This window comes from Schistocerca cancellata, chromosome 4 (assembly GCF_023864275.1).
Source record: "Schistocerca cancellata isolate TAMUIC-IGC-003103 chromosome 4, iqSchCanc2.1, whole genome shotgun sequence".
Lineage (NCBI taxonomy): Eukaryota > Metazoa > Arthropoda > Insecta > Orthoptera > Acrididae > Schistocerca > Schistocerca cancellata.
Window position 1 is genome coordinate 842045668 of NC_064629.1, and position 23349 is coordinate 842069016.

Here is a 23349-nt window from a genome sequence, read left to right on the forward strand (position 1 = left end):
TAGCTGCTGGCAATCTGACGAAACAACAACAGGATCTGTCTGTCATTGCACAGCAGACGCAACATAAATCTCATTAGAATCACTGTCTGAGAAAAAACGTGAATGCTACCTAACCCCCTCTATACATAAGCATACCGCCTGTATCTGGCCTTGTTTGCCACATGTGATACAGTTGGCTTTGTGGCACAGGCAGAGTGACCTGTTGTGTGTTTGAAAGCAACATGGACACAACTTCCATGACTGTGCAGGCTGCATTGCAGCCTGAATGAGCGACTTGTTCACACATGATTTAGACATTGGGCGACGTCTGACCTGATCGAGGGAGGGAGGATGTTGGCTCCTGAACTGTCTTACTCTTCACAACACACACTGCAGGTGCTTGAAAATCATGCTCGGTTACAACAACAATGTCCTGTGACTCAATAATTGATAATATTGTACTGAGGTCAGGGTGTGGATGGCAGCAAGAATACAGGAATGAGACACATTCTGAGTAATCACATCTCTCATTATAATGTTACTGTAACTTAACCCATATGAACACCGAAAGTGACGTTTCTAATAAGGCCACGAAGCTCTGTTACTCATTGTTTGCGGGACTGATCTGCCTGCTGATTTAATGTGAAAAACTTACAATGAGCAGCCGCTACATGCACTTGTGGTTTAAAATGATTTGACAGTTTGTCAACTAACTCATCATAGGGAACCTCATGAGGTTGGCGATCTGGAAACAGTTTTACTACCATCTGTAATATATCTGATACTACGGTAGAGAGAAAATGGTAACTGCGCTGGTTATCTGTTATGCCATAGGTATTGAAATGCGCTGTCAACTGCGCAGTGTAATCAGACCAGTCTTAGCTTTGCCCCAGGAACTCTCTGAATTTAGTGCTTGAACCGTTTATTGAGTTGTTTCCAATTGAAGAGGCTGGGGTGGCGGTCACAGAGCTGCCACAGCTTCTTGCAACGCTTGTAATAATCGTTCAGCCCTTCGTTCCTGCAGCTGTATAGCTTGCAGTAAAGACACATCCAGAAGAGACATCGTGAACACTCAAATAACTACACACACAAACAGGAAAATAGCACTGGTCCAAGAGAGGGTTAGTTACACAAACAGTTATCTAATCACGAGTTTCATCCTTGATCTCACTTTATTTGGTGTGTCTGACTTCTTGGGTACTGAGGTGGTTAGTAATAATGCAGTCAATTAGAACACTCTGAATAAGTACTACTTTATTAATCACAACAAAACTTATCTTTGCTCACCAGACTCGGCTGTAGCTATGAAACTGCACACATGGACTTGTGGATCAGAACACACTAAATGAGCCATGATTACTGAGTGTTGATGTGATACAAGTTCAGAATGGCCGTACTTGGGCTCCACTACAGTCACTAGAAAACGCAGGTTCGTAGACACTTGTTGACACAATAGTGATAGCGTTTGCACAAAGGCACTTTTCACAAGAGAGGGAAGTCTCTTCACGCTCTGCTGGTTGACAGAGGCTGCATCACGGCGAGTAGGAAGCACAGTTACGTTACTCTGACAGGAACTTCTTGGAAGTGGGCATGATCCGACCTCGAACAGAACTGCCCTCCTGGTCTCGGGTGACGCTATTTCAGGACAGTAACAAGACAGTGGCGCCTCAGAACTACGGGAGGCACTGCTTCTTCCTAGCATTCCATTGGCGCCTCTTGATACTGCTTTGCTGTGCAGTATCTCTGTTGTAATCGATAAGTCTTGCGCTGCGCTCGATACTCAATGATACCACGACCTCTTCTATTGCCAGTTTTCTTTTTCGTACACATAAGACATTAACTGTACGTAAAGGAGTAATTTCTTGAATGGAAAATGGTTTAAGTTTCTCAAATACAGTGATTCGTTTTCTTAAGACTTGTGGCATAACATTATCTGAGGCAAATTACTCCAATTTGGAAATATCTGAATCTGACGGTATTGTGGCAAACAGTGCCATGAGTTGTGAGTAATATATTCCTCCTGCTTTAATATAACATTTCTGTATAATACTTACGGTATATTGTCTGTATTGTAGCTTGTGTTAAGAATGTCCACGTAGTTTCCAAGTAATTAAAATGGTACACAGACAGAACATAATTCATTAGCTTTCCTCAGTCTTGAGAGTCTGGAAGCATTATTTGGACACCAGTCAGTTTTCAGATACTCTTATTACCCCAGTAGACAAACTGCAGGACGTTATTAAACTCCACACAACAGCTGTTCTCTAATTATTCGTTAGCTGACACCACATGGATGTGGTTGGCACAAAGTACAGCAGAGCACGTTGAAAATACTGTTTTTTAGAGTTTTGAAACACTTAAACAGTCTTGCGGAGGGTCAGACACACAGTCAATTCTGTAGCTGTGTATTGTAGCTTACAGCTCTCTAATACCATGTTCTTTAGCCAAAGAGGACGTAAAAGTTTCTCATAGTCGCACGTCTGCACATGTTATAAAATCCATAACTCTGTTCACGCCTAGGTTTTTAATATGACATATAAATGTATTATATATCTTTACTCTACAATTCGAGGTCATCCATGTTAAACAGTTTATTCCATCTATCATACAGTTCTCCAAATCACACTGCTGTTTCCCTGGCATTCTCCTTCCATGCAGAAGTCTTCGTTTGATTGTAGGTAGTCACACATCTCCATTTTATTAAAAATTCCGGCAGAATCTTGCGTTATGTTCAAATACAAAAGGTAATAGTCGTCTACAAAAAGCAGCTGCAATATTTCAGGTAGCTCTTCCATTAAAACATCCATTATAACGTCAGCTAATTCCACTTTATATAATAAAGCAGCATAATTTTTTATTTCCTCAAAATTGTTTCCAGCTCTTCCTTGCTGATTTCTTCAGGTATTCCTCTTGCTGTCACATTCTAGTTCCCATATAGAAGAAAAGGCAGTTTCGCCTTGACACCATGTCTTGCCGTGACTAACTTAGATAATTTACTACACAGATACCAGTTAAATGAGCCACAAATCTCCTATAGCATTGCAGATCGTACTTTCTGAAACTGATATTGACGGTCCACTTGTTCACATACTTTAACTACCATAATGTTATTGCAAAACTGTTCTGTACTAGGTGTAAACACATTTAAAGCCTTCTTTCTACGGAGTGTTCCATTTTCTGTGTAATTTATGTCACCAATGTCAGTAACAAAACTGTCCAGATTCTCCTGTAATAGTAACAAACCAAAGCGATCGTTTGTTGATCTCGTCTTCCTCTCCAACAACTGAGGGATATTTATCACTTTGCAGCAATCAATTTTAACACTTTCAACTACCGTATCATAGAAATCTGACTACTTACAGCTATCAAGTGTCCTTTTGTAGTCTAAAGATCCCAAATGGCGGCACTTCTGGCCATGTCATCTTCTGGTCAAGATTTCTAGATTTAGTTGTACTTGCATTCCAATTGTAAACTCTTAGCCCAATTGCTCCGTTTTGTGAGTAACTGTCAAGCCTCATTTTATATGGGTGGCAAGCCCACTGTTGCGCTGAGACTGGCTGCACAATCATAAGCCCAAGGCAGGGCAGCAGTGGTGACACGAACCAGTCATTCAGCTGGGAGCTCCCAGTTGGACTGGGACAACAAACCCTGTGTGTTGCAGTCTGATGTCCAGCAGCAACTGCGGCCCAGCCAGCGGCTGCAGTGGCAGGACGAGTGGCACCACAGCCCCAGAGTGGGGATGATGGCTGACACTATGGCGTGGAATCACCAGTTACTGTGGCTGGCGAAATGCATGCACACTGTGTAGACTGAGGGCTTTTCTCCCTCTCAAACTGGTGTTTGTTTAAATAAAGACAATACAAACCACACAGTTTGGACTTTAACCTACAGTGCTGTATGACATGTGTACTGACCAAACATAAACATTTATTTAAGCAGGGGGAATCGCTAAGTTGAGACAGGCAGAACGGAATTACACAGCGATCTGGCTGCTCTAAATAGTGCTACAGGTCTCTGCAGGCAAGTTACTTCCCTTTGTCTGACCATCTTGGAATCTAACATCATAGAGCTGTGCCAGTATTCCAGCTCTGGGGCAATATGCCAGAATTCCACACTGTTTATACATCCCGACAGGTCTAAGCTGGACTGTGATGTCATATTCAGTCTGGAACCGCACGACCGCTACGGTCGCAGGTTCGAATCCTGCCTCGGGCATGGATGTGTGTGATGTCCTTAGGTTAGTTAGGTTTAAGTAGTTCTAGGAGACTGATGACCTCAGATGTTAAGTTCCATAGTGCTCAGAGCCATTTGAACCATTTTTTTGTGATGTCATAGAGCTCCACTAGTATGCACTGGCCGCCATCTTGAATGCCAGGTCGGCCATCTTCGATCCTGATGTCATAGATCGGTGCCCGTATTCCAGCATGACAACACATCATTCTGAATTTCCCGCCACTTCATACTTAGTGCAACAACAACCCTCCTTCCATAGGAAATACACAAGTTCAATTGTGCTATTTTTTAATTTCCCGCCAAAATTATTAAATTCCTGTCATTTTATATGCAGGGCAATTGGCCTTTGTCACATGGAGTGAGGATGGGAAAATACCATGACTCATTAATGATGTCATCAATGACGTCAGCATACCAGAAAATCACCCCAGAATACCCCTTACATAACTGTTCTCAGCTACAATAAAATCGTTGGGTTTTAAGTTTTGGACATTCAGATTTAGCAGGCATTCTCCTCTCCTGTTTCTCAGCTCCGACAAAATCCCATCTACGACAGCGTCATTGAAGATGAAGGACACATTGGCAAATATCAGAATCAAGTTAAGTACCTGATGCTGTCGAAAACAGAAGTCTGTAGACAGGATATTACCTATATATCTCAGTTAAAATCTTCTTTCTTTCGTTCTCTTGTAAGGTGGCAAATAGAGCACTTCATTCAGAAGGTGTCCAAGATCCTTGAATGTGATGATTTTCTCTTATAGTTCGCAGTCTGCTAGATAACTTTTAGGGAACATACAGTTAAGATAAGTGTGCGATGATTACACACCACACCATTGTAACTATTAATCCAACCTCGTAAGAGTTTTATGCTGATGAGCAAATTCCATAATCTGATATACTTTTATGTAATAAAACTCTACAAAGCTCTGCCAGTGTACATGAAGGCAATAACAGATGAAGTAAAATTTAAGACTGAGCTTAAAAATTACCTTTTAAGCAAAACTTTCTATGATGTAGATGAGTACTTTGATTGTGTGTAAATTTATTGCCAAAAATTTTAATTTATATGTCTAAATTTGTACTTTTAAAAAATGCCTTGAAAGTGATGTTCCAATATTATGTCTGTAGTACTTGTACTAGTATGATAACTGTTGTGACAATTCCTACATCATGTAAATGATATACAGGAAGATAATAAAATGAAATGAAATGACAACGAAAAACGCACCTGAAACTCCACATCATTTTACAAAATGTGGTATGCATGTCATGAATAATTATAGATTAGATTGCCCATAATGGGTAGCCTTAGGCACTTTATGGCAGCATATTGACAATACGGGTATAAAAGCTTAGTAAGTGCTCTGTAGATACAAGATAGAATTAATGATTGGAATACGGATCGACTCCTGCTATCAAAGCTTAGACTCACAATGTACTTTATGTATGTAACAGATGCATGCCCTCGTGAGAAAACTGACACATTAGAAAACAGTGTAACTGAGTTAAGAGGTGTTTATAGCAGGATAAAGTCATTCCTTTGAACATGGTTATACCCATCTGTTACATACATAAATCCTCAATCTAAGCCTTGAGAGCTAGAGTTGATTAGTATTCCGAACAATATTTGCACCTTGTATCTTTAGAGCATATACACTGCTTGATAGCTGCTAAGGAATAATTGACACTTACTGAGGAGCAACTGGCACCAACTGACAATTGCTACCGATCACCCAGCCAATTATAGTAAAAGGAAGTGTAAAATGTGGGACATGTTAAGTGCAGTGAAGCCAGTGCATGAAAGCTCTATATGCATCCGACAGTTAATGCAGTATGGTGTTCGATTAAAGCTGTTGTGAAACCAATTAGTATGACATACTGTGCCGAATGGCAACATTTCTGCATGAAATCATTTCGGTACTTACGAACTTGGACAAGCAACTGGATATCACTACTGTGGTCACAGTAATTGGTGTGCCCAACTGTGTTACCTCACGATTAGAAAAGGCTGCTGAAGGTGGAAATGCTATGTGAAAGCATGCTAGTGGTCACAGATGAACCACCACACCGCAAGAGGGATGTAGCCCTCATATCAATTAGGAACAAACATCTCGTTCCTAGGCAGATGGCTACAGACCTTGCAACTGCTACGGGTAAATGTGTCTCTGTCAGAACCATTTCACACTATTTAAATCAGGCTGGTTTTTATGCTTGGAAGACCGATAAATGTATCCTATACCAACCCCGCCATTGTCAAGAGAGAGTTCGTTGGTGTAGGGAGCATATTGGTTGTGGTCAGAAACAATAGCCCAGAGTGATGTTCTTCATTGAATCCCACTTCACTGCAGCAAGTGATTCAGGCCACCAGCTAGTGTAGAGAGAGATGGGAAGACATTACACACCACAGAACGCTCAGAATGTCGTCTACATGGCCCAGGCATTATGGTGTGGGCAGGCATTATGCATAATAGCCGAACACAGCTGCATATTCTGGGGTGATGTACCGTTCCAACACAGCAGTATTTCATGAAAATTGTTCTGGATCATATCGGTCTGTTTCAGGGTGCAGCAGGCCCTGACTCTCTTTATGGACGACAATGTATGCCCACACAGGACTACTGCAGTGTCAGACACAATAGAAAGTCAAGATATTGAACATATGGAACGACCTGTGTCCTTCCCTGACCTAAATCCTACAGAGTATGCTTGTGATGCTTGGCATACATGTTTCTCACCAAAACCCCTTTCCCTAACCCTTCAAGCACCGGAAACAACCTAATGAGAGGAATGGAACAATATCCACCAAGGAATCTTGAACAGTTAGGAGGCCAAAATGAATAATAAATATAAATTGTGCATTAGTGCCCGAGAAAGGCATTTCTTCGCTGAAAGTCCGTTATCAACTTCTGTGTTGACAGTCTGACCTGTATCAAACATGAACATTATTTGTATCAGTTCTCCTGCTTTCCCACGTGGCAAAACCTGTAGTATTTTTATTTATAAGTACACCACTAGACCTCTATTGTGTATGTACTGTGTTCCATGTTGTTTATCATTGCCTGTGATTATTCCTGCCCAACAGAGTCTCTGTTCCATAGCAATTAACATATTAAGCATTGACGGCACTAGTTGGATTGTTTGTGTTTTAATAACATTTAAGAAAGTACAGTGCAGAGCCAAAGAAACCGGTACACCTGCCTAATATCGTCTAGGGCCCCTGCGAGCACACAAAAGTGCCACAAAACAACATGGTATGGACTCGAATAATGTCTGAAGTAGTGCTGGAGGGAACTGACACCAAGAATCCTGCAGGGCTGTCCATAAATTCATGAGACTATGATGGGTGCAGATTTCTTCTGAACAGCACACTACAAGACATCCCAGATATGCTGAGTAATGGTCATGTCCAGGGAGGTTGGTGGCCAGTGGAAGTATTTAAGCTCATAAGAGTGTTTGTGGAGCCACTCTGTAGCAATTCTGGACGTATAGGATGTCGCATTGTCCTGCTGGAATTGCTCAAGTCCGTCAGAATGTGCAGTGGACATGAATGGATGCAGGTAATCAGATAGGATGCTTACGTACGAGTCACCTGCGAGAGTCATGTCTAGATGTGTCAGGGGTCCCATTTCACTCCAGCTGCACATACCCCACACCATTACAGAGCATTCATGAGGTTGTCTCCATACCCATACACATCTATCCACTCGATACAATTTGAAATGGGACCCGTCTGAACAGGCAGAATGTTTCCACTAATCAACAGTCCAATGTCAGTGTCAACAGGCCCAGGCGAGTCATAAAGCTTTGTGTCATGCAGTCACCAAGGTTACGTGAGTGGGCCTTCAGCTCCGAAAGCCCATGTCGATGATGTTTCATTGAATGGTTAGCACGCTGACACTTTTTGATGGCCCAGCATTGCAATCTGCTGCAATTTGCGAAAGGGTTGCACTTCTGTCACATTGAACTATTCTCTTCAGTCGTTGCTGGTCCCAAATGGTTCAAATGTCTCTCAGCACTATGGGACTCAAATTCTCTGGTCATCAGTCCCTAGAACTTAGAACTACTTAAACCTAACTAACATAAGGACATCACACACATCCATGACCGAGGCAGGATTCGAACCTGTGAGCATAGAGGTCACGCAGTTCCAGACTGTAGCACCTAGAACCGCTCGGCCACTCCGGCCAGCAATCTGTATCACAGTTCAGTACTAAAGAAACTTGGCATAGTACACAATAAGAGCATATATATACCCTTGTACATTTACATACAGACAATAAAAATGTGCAAAACATGGAAAAATGGAACATATGAAAAAACATCGGAAAAATGGAGAAATGTGGAAACTGTGGTAGAAAGGAGGAAATGAAAAAATATGGAAAAAGACATATTGAAAAACCCAGATACATCTGGATATGCCCCAGTAGTAAAGGATATCTGTGTTTATGCCAAGGGAGTAGTCGAAATTGGAGGCATAAGCTCTGGATAAATAAAGGCAAAGTGCATTCACTTTGCCTGGAGGAAATGTCACTGTATATTGTGATTATTACAGTAAATACATGAAAGTGTTGGCCATTGTCTTGACAGCATAACACAAGCTGTCAAACTATTGAATGGCAGACATTGGGTAATGTTTCATTGGCTTCATCTTGGACATCTTCTGCAGCAACAGCAACTCAAGCTATGAGTTCTTCCACAGTGTTTACAGGAGTTTGATACACACAAGCCTTCACATGGCTCCAAAGATAAAAACCAAGTGGTGTGAGATTGCGGGATCTTAGAGGCTAGTGAACAGGTCAATTATGTCCAATCCAGCGTCTGAGGTATTGTCTGTCCAAGAAATAATTCCCAGCTAGGTCAATCAATTATATGACTGAAAGAACAGACGCCATACATTCATATAATTTATTGGCCTAGCTGTGGATTGGTCCACCATCTTTTGTGCAGATGCACAAATATATCTGACGTCCTGTAGGAATCTACCAGAGTGAACATCAGGGAAATTGACAGGGACAGATGGGTGGCACTCAATGGGAGTGTGGACGGCCATGAGGCAAACCGAGATAGTCTGTGCAGTTGAGATAACACTGTGTCCCGGATGGCACGGTGGTTAATACACTTGCCTAGTATGCATAAGATCCCGAGTTCGAATCCCAGTTCAGTAAACATTTTCACCTGTCACTGCTGATTCCTTATAATGTCCTCATGCAGCTGAAAGCAGTGATTCCCTCCCTTTCCTTTCCTTTCTTCCCTTCTCAACCTTCAATTTACATATAACTGCTATAAACACAGCTTAGAGAATGAGCAATGGGGCGTATGCTATCTAAAGGATTGTTGTCAAATATCTGTAGTACTCTTTCCTCAAAAACAGGACTGCTTACATTCTGTGGTCGACCTCAAGCCTGGAAACCCCCCTCTGAGGTGCACCTCTGATAGAGATGACGATCCACAGAAGCAAATGTTCTCTGATTTGGTATTCATCTGTTTGGATAATGTTCTGCATTCAAACACCGTCCACCTCCTATAGTTCCTGCAACACCAAAGGCAAGTGCATGGCTGCACATTCATTCTGCATTAAATGTCCCAGTCCTATACTTGACAACACAGAGTAAAAAATCCATTTACATTTGCAAGTGGGTGCCATTGTCCCATAACACACTATCCCACCTTTGGTACAATGCTTGATTATGTATTAAGTTGACGTGCGAGTGAAGTACACAAATGACAGCTCACTTCAGGTATGCAGCACCAAATGAGGACAGAGGGAAATAGTAAAGTGTTTCCTCATTAGGGCACAGGTATCAATGAAGACAAATGACACATGAAATCCAAACTTATGGATACATACCGCTGGTTACTGCACCACCAGGCAGACGGATGACTTTTTGAGGTCACCTACCATATTAAATATGCCTCAGTGACCCCATGTTTGTATTCTTAAAATAGTTGTCTATATCCACCCTATGTTCAAATGGTTCAGATGGCTCTAGGCACTATGGGACTTAACATCTGAGGTGAGGTCATCAGTCCTCTGGACTTAGAACTACTTAAACCTAACTAACCTAAGGACATCACACATATCCATGCCTGAGGCAGGATTCGAACCTGCAACCATAGCAGCAGCGCAGTTTCGGACTAAAGCGCCTAGAACCGCTTGGCCACAATGGCTGGCAGATGCTAACTATCCTATAATACCAGCTCACGTGAGTTTGCTAATGTCAAAAACTTCACAGTTGGCTATTCACTTCCGAAAGTCATTATCTATTCTAGGTGACGCAGACAGCTGTCTAATTTTCTCCCATGTCTTATACACCCCAAGTGGCCACCTGCTGGGGACCCATGGTAATACTTGAATAATAATGGGATCTGTTCATCAGGAGGAGCTATTTTTGGCTGGCCTTGACAACAAAATTTGCAACACACCACCCTAAGTCATAATATGTATGGTTGTATCACTTCGCCATTGTGTATCCTTTGCTAAAGAATCTTGGAACTCCTTAATATCCTGAAAGAAACTAGGAATCTGGAAGGATTGAAGTGGCACAGATCATGTGATCCTGTTCCCCTTTTACTGGTTCCTTCATTTGACAATCATCATTCTGTTCAAATATGTAGCTTAACTCATCTGACAAAACATTTTGAGAACCCCTTATATGACACACATCAAATTTGAAAACCAGGATTCTGGTCACCCGTCTAGAAATGCACCCAGTCTTGTGTGGCCTAGCCAACACCCAATTGAGAGCTTGGTTATTTGTTTCTAATACAAATGTATGGTGTTCCAAGTACAAGGGTAATCCCAAAAGTAAGGTCTCCTATTTTTTTTTATAAGTACATAGACCTGTTTGTTTCTACAGTGGTTTACAGCTTGAACATTTAGCTATTTTTCGACATAATCACCACTTCTGTCAATACAATTTTGTAGACGCTGTGGCAGTTTTTGTATGCCCATGTCATACCAGCTCGCCACCATGCTGTTCAGAAAGTTATGAACCTCTTCTTTCACCTCATCGCCAGAGCTGAATTACTTTCCGGCCAAATGTTCTTTTAACCTAGGGAACAGGTGATAGTCACTGTGTTCCAAGTCAGGACGGGAGCGTGATTATGTTCCACTGAAACTGTTGCAGGAGAGAAATGGTTTGCCGAGTGATGTGTGGGCGAGTGTTGTCATGCAGAATGTGTATGCCCTTGCTCAACATTCCTCTTCTCTGGTTCTGAATTGCCTGTTTAATTTTTTTCAGAGTCTCACAGAGCCTGTCAGCATTAATTGTGGTCCAACCTACCTTATCAATAAAATCAGCACCAAGAGTACAATCAGTGGCTAAATTTTCTATTACAGTCATCTTATGGTAAGTCCCCCACCATCACTTCAACTAACACACTTCTCTTCACCATTAACCTACATTTGTCTACAATCATGTGGTGCCCCTTTCCCTATCACTAGTCTTCCCTGTTTACAAATTCCGTGGTACTTCAGAAACCATTCATAATTAATGGCTGAAATAATACTACCTAAATCCAACAACATACAAGCAAGTTCACTATTCAATGCAGCACAAACAGACAGTAAATGCCTGCCAGATCTATTCTTAATGGCACTATTTGTTCACCCTGCCCTTGGTGCAATAGTTGTCATAACTTTCATTTTTATTCTTTTTCCATACAACCCCTCTCAATGCAACCTGCTTTGTTTCTGTTCCAACACTTCCAGATTTAAAATTCCTTTATCCAATTGGCCTCATTTCCATTCATTTCCATGATGTGACCCTCTCTGAAGCATCACTTTTGTCTGCTTACTTTTGCTGACTAAATTATCCACAGCGCAGTTTCCCCTACAATGATCAGGATACTCCCTTGACTGAATTTGCCATATTAATTTATCCAGTAATTTGAATGTTGTAGGCACATGACAAAAATAGCTCTTTACCTGCTGTCTACATTCACACCATCCAAGAGGAGGGTGACTACTTATCCTTCCATTTCATATAAATCTAACACCATTACACTCTTTTTAAGCCAGGCTACATAATCTACTAATGGTTCCATGAGACATTGCTCCCTCCCACACTGATAATGAATCACTTCCCATAGCTCTTAATCTGGAACAAACCTAGTTATTCTACTTCTAAATAATTCCCAAGTTCCCTTTTGTTGAACAGCCTCCAACATTTCCTAGTGGAGCTTGTCTTTTATCATTGTCACCATTATCTTCAAGGCATCTAAATCAGATAAATCCAGGGCACAAGCTCTTCATTGAAACTCTAACATGAAATATAGGAAATTGACTACATGATCCATTGAACGTACTGGCATATTGGCACACTGATTCAACGTGTCCTTCAAGGCCTTCTGTAACTCAGCAAACATAGTATCCAGAACCATTTGTCCCCTCTCATTACTATGTACCAGCAAATTACTTCGTGTGTGCCAATCATTTACTGTATCATCACAGTTCTCAAACCACCCCCAAAGAGTATTATTATACAGCAATAACTCTGGAGCCTGTTGCTTCTCTAACCCAAGCAAGTCATTAATTCTATCTTGATAATAATCAAATCATGCCTGTAATCTACATATATGTCTAGATGTCTAACTACTCAAATCCTGGGTAAGGTAACTGATCTCTACCAATGGGCCACCAATAGCTGCTGCCAAGCTTACCTCATTAGGCTTTGTCATTTTGTTCATTTTGTGTCACTGGTAAATTATAATGCTGGTTCACTCAGTCAGTTCCTGCATCATGCCCTTGGGTTCTAACCGACATCTATGCAACTCATAAACTAGCCCATTGCGTCTTAGGCAAGCTGAACCCTTTACATCTCTGGGCATTCTGAAAAATACAAGTAGTCTTATCAATAAAATCTTATATCACTCCCATGCCTCCCCCCCCCTTGCCCCTTTCCTCACTCAATTAATTCTAACCATGCTCCACTATCAGAATATTCAGAATATAGCAGTATAACTGGACCATTAGGTTAATGGGTGGAGTATTGACTGAGCTTAGGGCTACATCTTTAACAAAGCATTTATTACAATAATTCCCAAATTTAATATTGAGATAAATTTCTGTTTCACAACCAGTTTCATGGACTCAGTCCCACTAACCAGAAATGTGACTTCCTGGTAAATGGAAATGAGCGTTTGGCGTCATTGGCCGGGAGGCCCCTCACGGGGCAGGTCCGGCCGCCTTGGCGCAGGTCTTATTACATTCGGCGCCACATTGGGCGACCTGCACGCCGGATGGGGATGAAATGATGATGAACACAACACAACACCGAGACCCTGAGCGGAGAAAATCTCCGACCCAGCCGGGAATCGAACCCGGGCCCGGAGGACGGCAATCCGTCACGCTGACCACTCAGCTACTGGGGCGGACACTTCCTGGTTAAAAGAAATTTTTAGTTCTGGGTTATATTGAGAGAGAATAACTTTAACTTGATTAAAAAGATGCACAATAAATCACTACTATGAAAGAGCATCTGGCTAACCATAAATAAATAAATCTTGTTAAATACAATATCCAACACATATATCTTACCTAGGAATACTTTAGTGAGACAGTTAGTTTCACAGACTCGATGTCAGTATACAGCCACTAGTGATAACTACATTTCTCTATGATTCAGTATAAAATATGGCATCACACAGCTATAACTAATTTTCTGAAACAGATAAGGCTATGCAAGAATTTAAGCCCAAGATTATAATCACTAGTCACAATGGCATCAACCTGAAAATACTGAGTAACTTTCAAACAGTGAATCATATGCCAGATATAGCTTCCCTGATTAACTTTGAATTGTGTCACATTACACTTCTTTCCACATGGGGTAAATCTTTAGTACATGGCAACTTCAAACTCAAAGGCAAAATTAAAAGTAATCTGGAACAGGCTATTATTAATAAACAAAACTGATAATTGTAGTCATCAAAGGAGTTCAGTTATTCTTCTAGATATGATAAAAATAGGATACAACTTCACACACATTACAGAACAATCAGGTAACATGAGTTCACTTGACTTCCAAAACTACTTAGAAAATAAATACCACCCACAGCAATGAATGACAACACTACACACAGCCCAAATGCTCTCCAGTGAAGTCACTGTAGCTCATTGCTATTCCTCACAGAATGCACATATATAGTACTTTTAACATATACATTGTTTACATTCACGCTCTTCTTTCTTATGATCTGCTGGACTAGTAGCAGCCACAACATACACAAGCAACCCATAGCTCTAATATCACCCACCTGACCAGCTGTGGACCATATCTGCAACTCTGGAGCACCAAAAACCTGCACTTCCTGGTCACCACTCTGTAACTGACCACTCCTTCCTCCTTACCACTCTCAGATAAAGAACCTGCCTCATCAGCAATATCATGAGTCCAGGAGGTAGAAGTACTGCAAAATTCTGTATATAATGCCTGGCTCCATACAGAAACATGAGCTATGGCAATATTATTAGCAAATGCAGTCAAACTCTACCAATAAATAGAAATTATTTTTGATTGCTTTTTAATGCTGACTGTTTTCTGTGATCTACTGGCTGTTGAACACTTGGGAAGGTGGTGTCTTATTGCATCCTGTTCACCTTCCAACTAGTGATATTTGTAAGGACCTTGTATATTACACTATGACACCATAATTCTTCTGTGTTCAATTATATTTTTTATTACAATAGTCCTATTTTGGTGCAATTGCCATCATCAGGTTATCTGTGGAAACACACAGTTGGATACAATATTTCAGATCTTAGAGTAATTAATTTAACATATTATAGAATAATGCTATGTTACATGCACCAAGTGGTGTTAATGTCCAAATGACATCGCTGTCTTAGTTGTTATCACTACTGTATAAGTATGCAACTTTGATATTTGTGGAGCTATAGTGTGTGTTAAACTGTATCTGTAGAAGTCATTTCTTAGGTTTTTCAATTATAAAAGTTTATTTCATAATGACATCTGTACTTGTGGTGGTTCCACCTGCTTTTACCTCTTCGTTTGTTGCTGTTTGTTGCCCTCAGTGTTGACTTACTGCATTGCTACACTGGCTGAAAAAATGGGTCGTGGATTCCGACACTGACTACTGTAAATCATGTAGCTGACAGGTGGACAGTTGTGTTTCACAGTACTTTAATTTTCACTCTGTACACCCCCCAACATTACACAGTTATATCGCCAGTGCACTATTGTTTAAACTTTCCGTGAGCCTCATTAATAGTTTGCAGGCAAAACTCCCCATACTGCTACGATAGTTTACTGTTGAACAGCTACGAGCAGTAAATCCTAAACACAAAGTTCTCAGTTCTTGAAGAATAATCAGGTACGTATGGAGCAGAAACTGTCACTGTTTTTACACATGGCCTAATTGTGTAACACTTGTTCCACACTTAATTTGGAGCATTGTTGTTGTTCTAACCAGCACAGGTTACTCGCCTGAAATTCGGCCATGGACTGACTGTCTCATGACCAAAAATTAAGCCCTTATATATCATGACAATAATAGGTGCTAAAACTATACATTGTCTAAAGAAATTGAAAATAAAACTTAACACACTCAATTAACTGAAAACATCGAAAAATTTCATCTTTTAAACAGTTTCTTGTACTACGAGGTTTAGGCCAAATTATTTGTTTAAATGATGAAATTAACATATATAGTTACACAAACAATACTTTTGACAAAACTGTTAATTACTTTGGAATTAATGAAGGATTGGTTTTGCTAACATGTTTCTGAATAGAGCTGATAGGTACTTTAAGGTTACTAGTACTTCATCTTTTGTAAACTGAATTTGTGGCTTAGTTACCCATTGTTCTAATTATAATCTATCACAGATCCCTCAAACCAAAAATAACCCATGCCCAGTACTTGGAAGAGAGCACAAGTAACACCAGTCTAAAACAAGGGTAGTAGAAGTGATCCACAAAACTATCATCCAACATCTTTGACATCAAATTGTTGCTAAATCTTTAAACATCATCTGTGTTCAAAGAGAATGAGGTATCTTGAACAAAATGACCTCCTACATGCCAAACAGCATGGATTCTGAACACATCAATTGTGTGAAACCCAACTTACATTCTCCTCACATGTGATACTGAGAGCTTTGGATGAAGGCAGTCAGATACGTACAGTATTTCATGGTTTCCAAAAAGCATCTGACACAGTACCACACCTACACATATTGTCAAAAGTTTAATCATTCGGGGTATCAAGTGAAATTTGTGATTGGACAGAGGACTTATTGGTAGAGAGGACATAGCATGGAGAGTAATTATCAGAAGTTACAGTAACATCGAGCATGCCCCTGTGATGTGTATTGGGACCCTTGCTGTTCATGCTATATATTAATGACCTTGTGGATAATATTAATAATAGTGTCAGACTTTTTGCAGACTGTGCAGTAATCTATAACAAAGCACAGTCTGAAAGAAGGTGCATAAATATTCATTTCAAAGTGGTGCAAAGATTGACAACTTGCTTTAAATGTTCAGAAATGTTAAATTATTCGCTTCACAAAATGAAAAAAAAACTGTATTATCCTATAATATCAACAAGTCCCAGTTTGAATTGGCAAACTCATAAAAATACCTGTGTGTAACACTGTTTGGAGATATGAAATGGAATGATCTTCTTCTTTCTTGGCGCTACAGCTCATGATGAGCCATGGCCTCTTCTACAATTTCCTTCCATTTCTCTCGGTCCTTTGCTGATACTCTCCAGTTTCTATAACCCATCTTCCTAAGATCTTCGATCACTCCATCTTCCCATCTAGCTCTTGGTCAACCCCTTCCTCTCTGCCCTCCTGGCTTTCCTTGTAATATTCTTTTTGGTACTTCTGTATCATTCATGTGAGCCACATGTCCTACCCACCTCAGTCTGGATGATTTCACTATGCTTCTGATGGGTTGGTCTTTGTATATGATATGCAACTCATGGTTGTATCTCCTCCTCCATCTTCCTCTTTCACAGATTGGACTGATAACTCGTCTAAGTACCTTTCTTTCAAATGCATCCAGTGTTTCAATACCTTTAGTTGTTAATGTCCAGGCTTCAGAGGCATATGTAAGCACTGGTCATATAAGTGATTTATAGATAGTTACTTTAGTGGTACGAGTCAGGAGCCTTGAGGATAGAAGTCTTGTTAGGGCAAAATAGGCCCTATTGGCTAGTATTAATCTCTGCTTAATTTCATAGGAGGTATCATTTAGAAGCGTAACTGTAGAGCCCAGGTACTTGAAATGTTCAACTCTCTCAAACCTATAATTGCCCATTGTTATTGCATTTGGCATATTTTCTCTATGTGCTTCTTCCAGCTGCCATATATTTTGTTTTTTGTTCATTAATAATTAACCTGATGTTCCTACTAGCCTGTTCGAGAGCTGTAAATGTCTCTCCTATTGTTTTTTGGGTTCTTTCTATTATGTCATCCACATAGGCCAGTATCTGCACTGATTTTTAGAAGATCGTTCCCCTATGCAGCAGGGTTGTGTTTCTCATCACCTTCTCCAGGGTGGCATTAAAGAGAAGACGTGCCAATGTATCCATTTTTAATACTCAATGTGTTGGACATCATACCTCCTATTCTTACACTACCTTGTGTTTCGCTCATTGTCATTCTCACCAGCCTTACCGACTTTCTCGAGATTCGCAGTTCATCTAGAGTGTGACGTAACTGCTCTCTATTTATGCTATCACAAGCTGTTTTGAAATCTATAAATAGGTGATGCGTGCCCACCTCATATTCATTTGGTTTTTCCAGGATTTGTCTTATGGTGAATATTTGATCTATAGTTGGAATGATCACACATGCTCATTTGTTGTAAGAGTAGATGGTAGTCTTTGGTTTATTGCTAGAATACTGGGGAAGATTAATCAGTTTACAGAGGAGAGTGCTTACAAACCACTTATGTGACTGATTCTAGAATATTACTCAAGTGTGTGGGACCTGTACCAAAGTAGAACTAACAGGGGATATTGAACATACACACAGGAGGGCAGCATGAATGTTTACAGGTTTGTTTGACTAGTGGGAAAGTGTTACAGTGATGCTGCAGAAACTGAACTGGCAAGCTCTTAAATATGGATGTTAACTGTTCTGAGAAAGCCTACTAACAATGTTTCAAGAACTGACTTTAAATGATGACTAGAGAAATATACTACAACCCCCTACAAATAGTTCAAATAGGGATTGTGAGGACCATATTAGAATAATTACTGCACATGCAGAGGCATGCAAAACAATCATTGTTCCCTTGCTCCATACGTGAATGGAACAGGAAGAAACCTGAATAACTGGTACCACGGGACATGATCTCTGCAGTGCACTTTGCTTTGGTTTACAGAATATGGTTGTAGATGTAGGTGCATAAAGTAAATAATAAAGTAGCTGATTTACCAGTAATAAGAAAATTTAATGAAGGTAACTAAAAGTAGACTATGTTTTGCAAGAGATCAATGGCCACAGTAAAACACTTCCGTTACTGAAATACATTAGTGAATAATCTCCAAACCAAGACATTGATAACATACCATTACAAGTTAAACTAAAATTTTGTAAAGATCAAGCCTCCAGCTCGAATGATTCAATGTGTGTAATAAACTTTGTTGAAAAGAAAAAGATATTTCCCAGTAAGAAGTTTGTATGGTGTAAAATTTCATTATGTAACTATGCCCTGGTTAAAATACAAAATTATTTCAAAAATTATCTGAGACATTTCTTGATCATTAATTATTCTAATTGTGTTCATGTCTATGTTGTGTGATTATTTTTCTACATTATAGTAAATGAACATGCAATTGTATTAAGATGACATCATAGAGAGAAAATGTTATAATATTGTAAAATAAACCTTTGTTTTCATTGTTTACATGATACTAGTCCTGACCGGAAACAGTTGCATTGAATATGAGGGAAGAGAGTATGGTGTTGATCGTTCGTATTGACCACGAAGCTTAATATCTGTGAACTCTAAGTGTTCTGTCGAGCCTCCATCTTAGCTTTACTTTAGTCAGTTGTTTGTTATACTTCATTCTGTATGGATGCAGTGTCAAGTGTAAATATATATGAGCTACGACATATATGGGAATTAAGTTTTCTATATCCAGATTACTGATCCCATTCCCATAGTGGTGTCCCCACAGTTCGTTCGTGTTTTGCATCTTTTTATGCAACAGGTTATATGCACTATGCAATGACCACACCAAACAATGCTTTGTTCAAAGATGTGGAAGCACAACTCTGCTCACCGAGTTTCGTCATTTCTTCGCCAACGGTGTATTCGTCATTTATGCACAGTGATTCACGTTCTCAACCAATTCCATGGGCTAACCTCATTAATTTTCAACATTTGACAACTATGCCATTAGAGCAAACAATGGACTCAGGATTCATGTCACCGGGTTGTGCCCATCTGACAGTGAAATGTGAACTGAACAATATTTTGAATTGTGTCTCTTGCAATCGAGTGTTTCAAGAACAAAGTGATCTCCATTCGAACACATTTTTAGCCACCTACATCAGTTACTGTTGGGCCGTGTGCAACACCGCCATTACTACAAACAGCACTCGATCCATTACCCGCATGTGGTGTTCCAGTTATGTCTAATTTACATGCACAATTCAGTGTTTCACGTAACATGGACCCCTTACCTCGCCTCTGTGGCCCACCACCTGCACTACAGGCATGTTATGCATCAGATAGTTTCCACGTGGGTGGCATTCTCAACCACCCTCCCCACTTGCAGGGGGCACTGCTTTCGGTTGCTCAACCACCTGCTGCTCCCAAAGCACCGCCTGTCTCTGCTGCACCAGTCTCTTGTCCTTTTCCGGAATCGAATCGTTTGCATGCAGCACTCGTCACTCATGGTCCAGTTTATAGGCCCCCCACATGTGCCGTCCATCCGCCCATTTCCACGGTACTGTACATGCCTGCTGCACCGTGTTATCATGGCACACAGTCAACTATGTCAGCTGCTGCTACTACAGATTCACTCGCCTGGCTTAAATCCGGGCCTACTGCACCTGCCTCTGACTTAATACCTCAGTTCAGCCGCTACCCCAGGAGACACTGAAGCCACCGTCATCACCCCCTCCTGGCCACCTGCTGAAGCTAACGCCCTTATAGGAGGGCAACCCGGCATCATGGTTCATGCTTCTTGAACATCTGAACGAGTTACATCATGTGCCTGACGACAACTCAAAGTTTCTCTGCCTCGTCACACACCTCAACGACCACTCGGATTTGATTTGTGACCTGTCCTTTCACCGCCGCCTGCACCAAAATATGAGTTTGCAAAGTAGACTATAATGGAATGACTTGCTGCTCGGCACAAGAGTTAATAATCAGGATTCTCTATGAGAAGCACCTGGGGGAATGCACCCCCTCACAACTCTGGCGCCACCTTCAATTGCTCGTGAACGAGTATACCACACCCGACACCACACTATGGGCTGTGTGGTCTGCCAAACTACCTACCGATCTACAGATCCAACTGTTACCACACTCATTCGAGTCCATTGGCTCCTGCCTACACATTGCTGACCAGTTGTATTCGCTGCTGTGGCAACATCAGCCAGTTCATTTCACACTGTTCGTCAGCACAGCTGCCCCCACATACATACTGACCTTTGGCCAGCAGAGGTATGGCTCGCTCTGCTGTCACCTAGTCTACTTCTCCTGACAGTGTCGGCTCACTCTCTCTGCTGTCCAAGCACTCCAGGATCGCCCACACACCTTACATACAGGTCTATTTACCAGAACAAATCAACGAGGAAAAGCCGCCCCCTGCTGTCTCCACCTCCTCCTCGCCCTGCTCACCCTTTCTGCTGGTACCACAAAGTGTTCAGCAATGACACCAAGGATTGCAGGTTGCCATGCCAACACCCAAACACTGACTAAGAGATGCCGAGTCCTGCGGGGATCCTAACAGGCAACCTCTTACTTTACACTCAACTCACTCATCCACCTGGCCGAGTGGTTGTCTCTATGTGACTGACATTGCGTCAGGTCTAGCTTTTCTGGTCGACACTGGTGCTGATGTGTCGATCATACCTACTTCGATGGCTCCACCCACTTCTTCACAGATGAAGTCACTTCTACGAGCTGTCAACATGTCGATGTTACCTACCTCAGGCTCAGTAAAGGTTACGGTGACCCCATCTCCTTTTCTATGTTTTCCGTGAACGTTATACATTGCCAACATCAATTAACCGATCCTCGGTATGGATTTTTGTCTCATTACAAACTATCTCTGAATGTCGTACAGGGTTCAGTGCTCCACCATCCTATGAACACTCACATACCGTGCACCCACACCTATGTCCAATGCTGTGTTTCCACCGCAACATACAATATCATACACGAGTGCTCCATCCTCATGGGCAACAGTGTGACCTGCGTTACCGACCTACTGTCAGAATATGACTCGGTGACGCAACTCCGCCAGGTCAATGAGAAGCTGAAACAATGCATCGCATCCACTTACAGCAAGCTCATCATGGCTCATACCTCACTTCTGCAACTGCAGTCCATGGTGCCGCCACCTAAACAACATTTCTCTGCCATGTAAACTACCTAGCAGGAGAACCTTCTTCTTTCTGATAAAATTTGCAACAGGCTTAGGCTCCATAACTGCTGAGGACTACTGCATGTTTCCTACAGCTATGGCTAGAAGAGGCTCGTCTTCATTAAACACTAACAGTTGGTGAAAATCTATTGGTTATAAGCAATGACCAACTGTAGGAATATCTCCTCCTCCTAGCTGCCTTCTTACCAAATGACAGTTCCCATTGCCCAGTGCCCTTCACCCTCCCTGTCCTATCCAGCTCCTCCTTTGTGTTTTGTAACTGCACCTTAAGGTTACATATCTTATGCTCCTGCTCCTCTGTCAATTCATTTCTGCTAAAAATTCTGTATTTCCAGGAGAGGATCTCACTAGAAAGCCCACTGGCTTCCTCGCTGCATCTCCCCAATGAAAATACTTTGAACAAATCTGACATCATAATGCACTACTCAGAAACCTATGACATCTGACATCATCAGGATTATAAAAGGTATGGGAATAAACTGCCCCTGAATTCTAGTGTCATGTACTCATGTTTCTTTTAATTAAGATGCCTACAATATGAAATCCAACTGCACTTCCATGACTGAGAATTCAGATTCACAGACTGCAAAGGCCCAATGCATAGAGCAGCTTGACATGATAAGAAATGCATGCTATAAAGGAAGAAGTTTCAAGCTGTTGTCCTGTTACACATAAGTGATCTTCCATCTTCAGTCATGTTACTATGAAAGCATAATATAACTGTTGAACTGACTTATCCATCACTGTGAGAAATTTCAATCATGACCCATTGAGCATTTAAATAACTAACTATCTATCTAATGCCTTTCAAGTTTACATTATTTACCATTTTGAATTGCACTGTCCTAAAATTTAATATATATTTTTAACTTATCATCATCATCATCATCATCATTTAAGACTGATTATGGCTTTCATCATTCAGTCTGGAGCATAGTCCCCCTTATAAAATTCCTCCTTGATCCCCTATTCAGTGCTAACATTGGTGCCTCATCTGATGTTGAGCCTATTACTTCAAAATCATTCTTAACCGTATCCAGGTCCTTCTCCTTGATCTACCCTGACTCCTCCTACCCTCTACTGCTGAACCCATGAGTCTCTTGGGTAACCTTGCTTCTCCCATGTGTGTAACATGACCCCACCATCTAAGCCTGTTCGCCCTGACTGCTACATCTATAGAGTTCATTCCCAGTTTTCCTTTGATTTCCTCATTGGGGACACCCTCCTGCCATTGTTCCCATCTACTAGTACCTGCAATCATCCTAGCTACTTTCATATCTGTAACCTCAACCCTATTGATAAGGTAACCTGAATCCACCCAGCTTTTGCTCCCATACAATAAAGATTGAACGGTGCATAGATAACTTAGTCTTGATACCTTTTTTTAACTTATTTTTTAGAAACATATTAGCATTATATTTGTTAGTTTTTCTACTTGGACTGAACCATAAAAACCAATGGCAATTATTTACATTTGTACAACTTACATACACTGATTCATTTGCTGAGTGAAAAATTTCATTAAGACTTCTA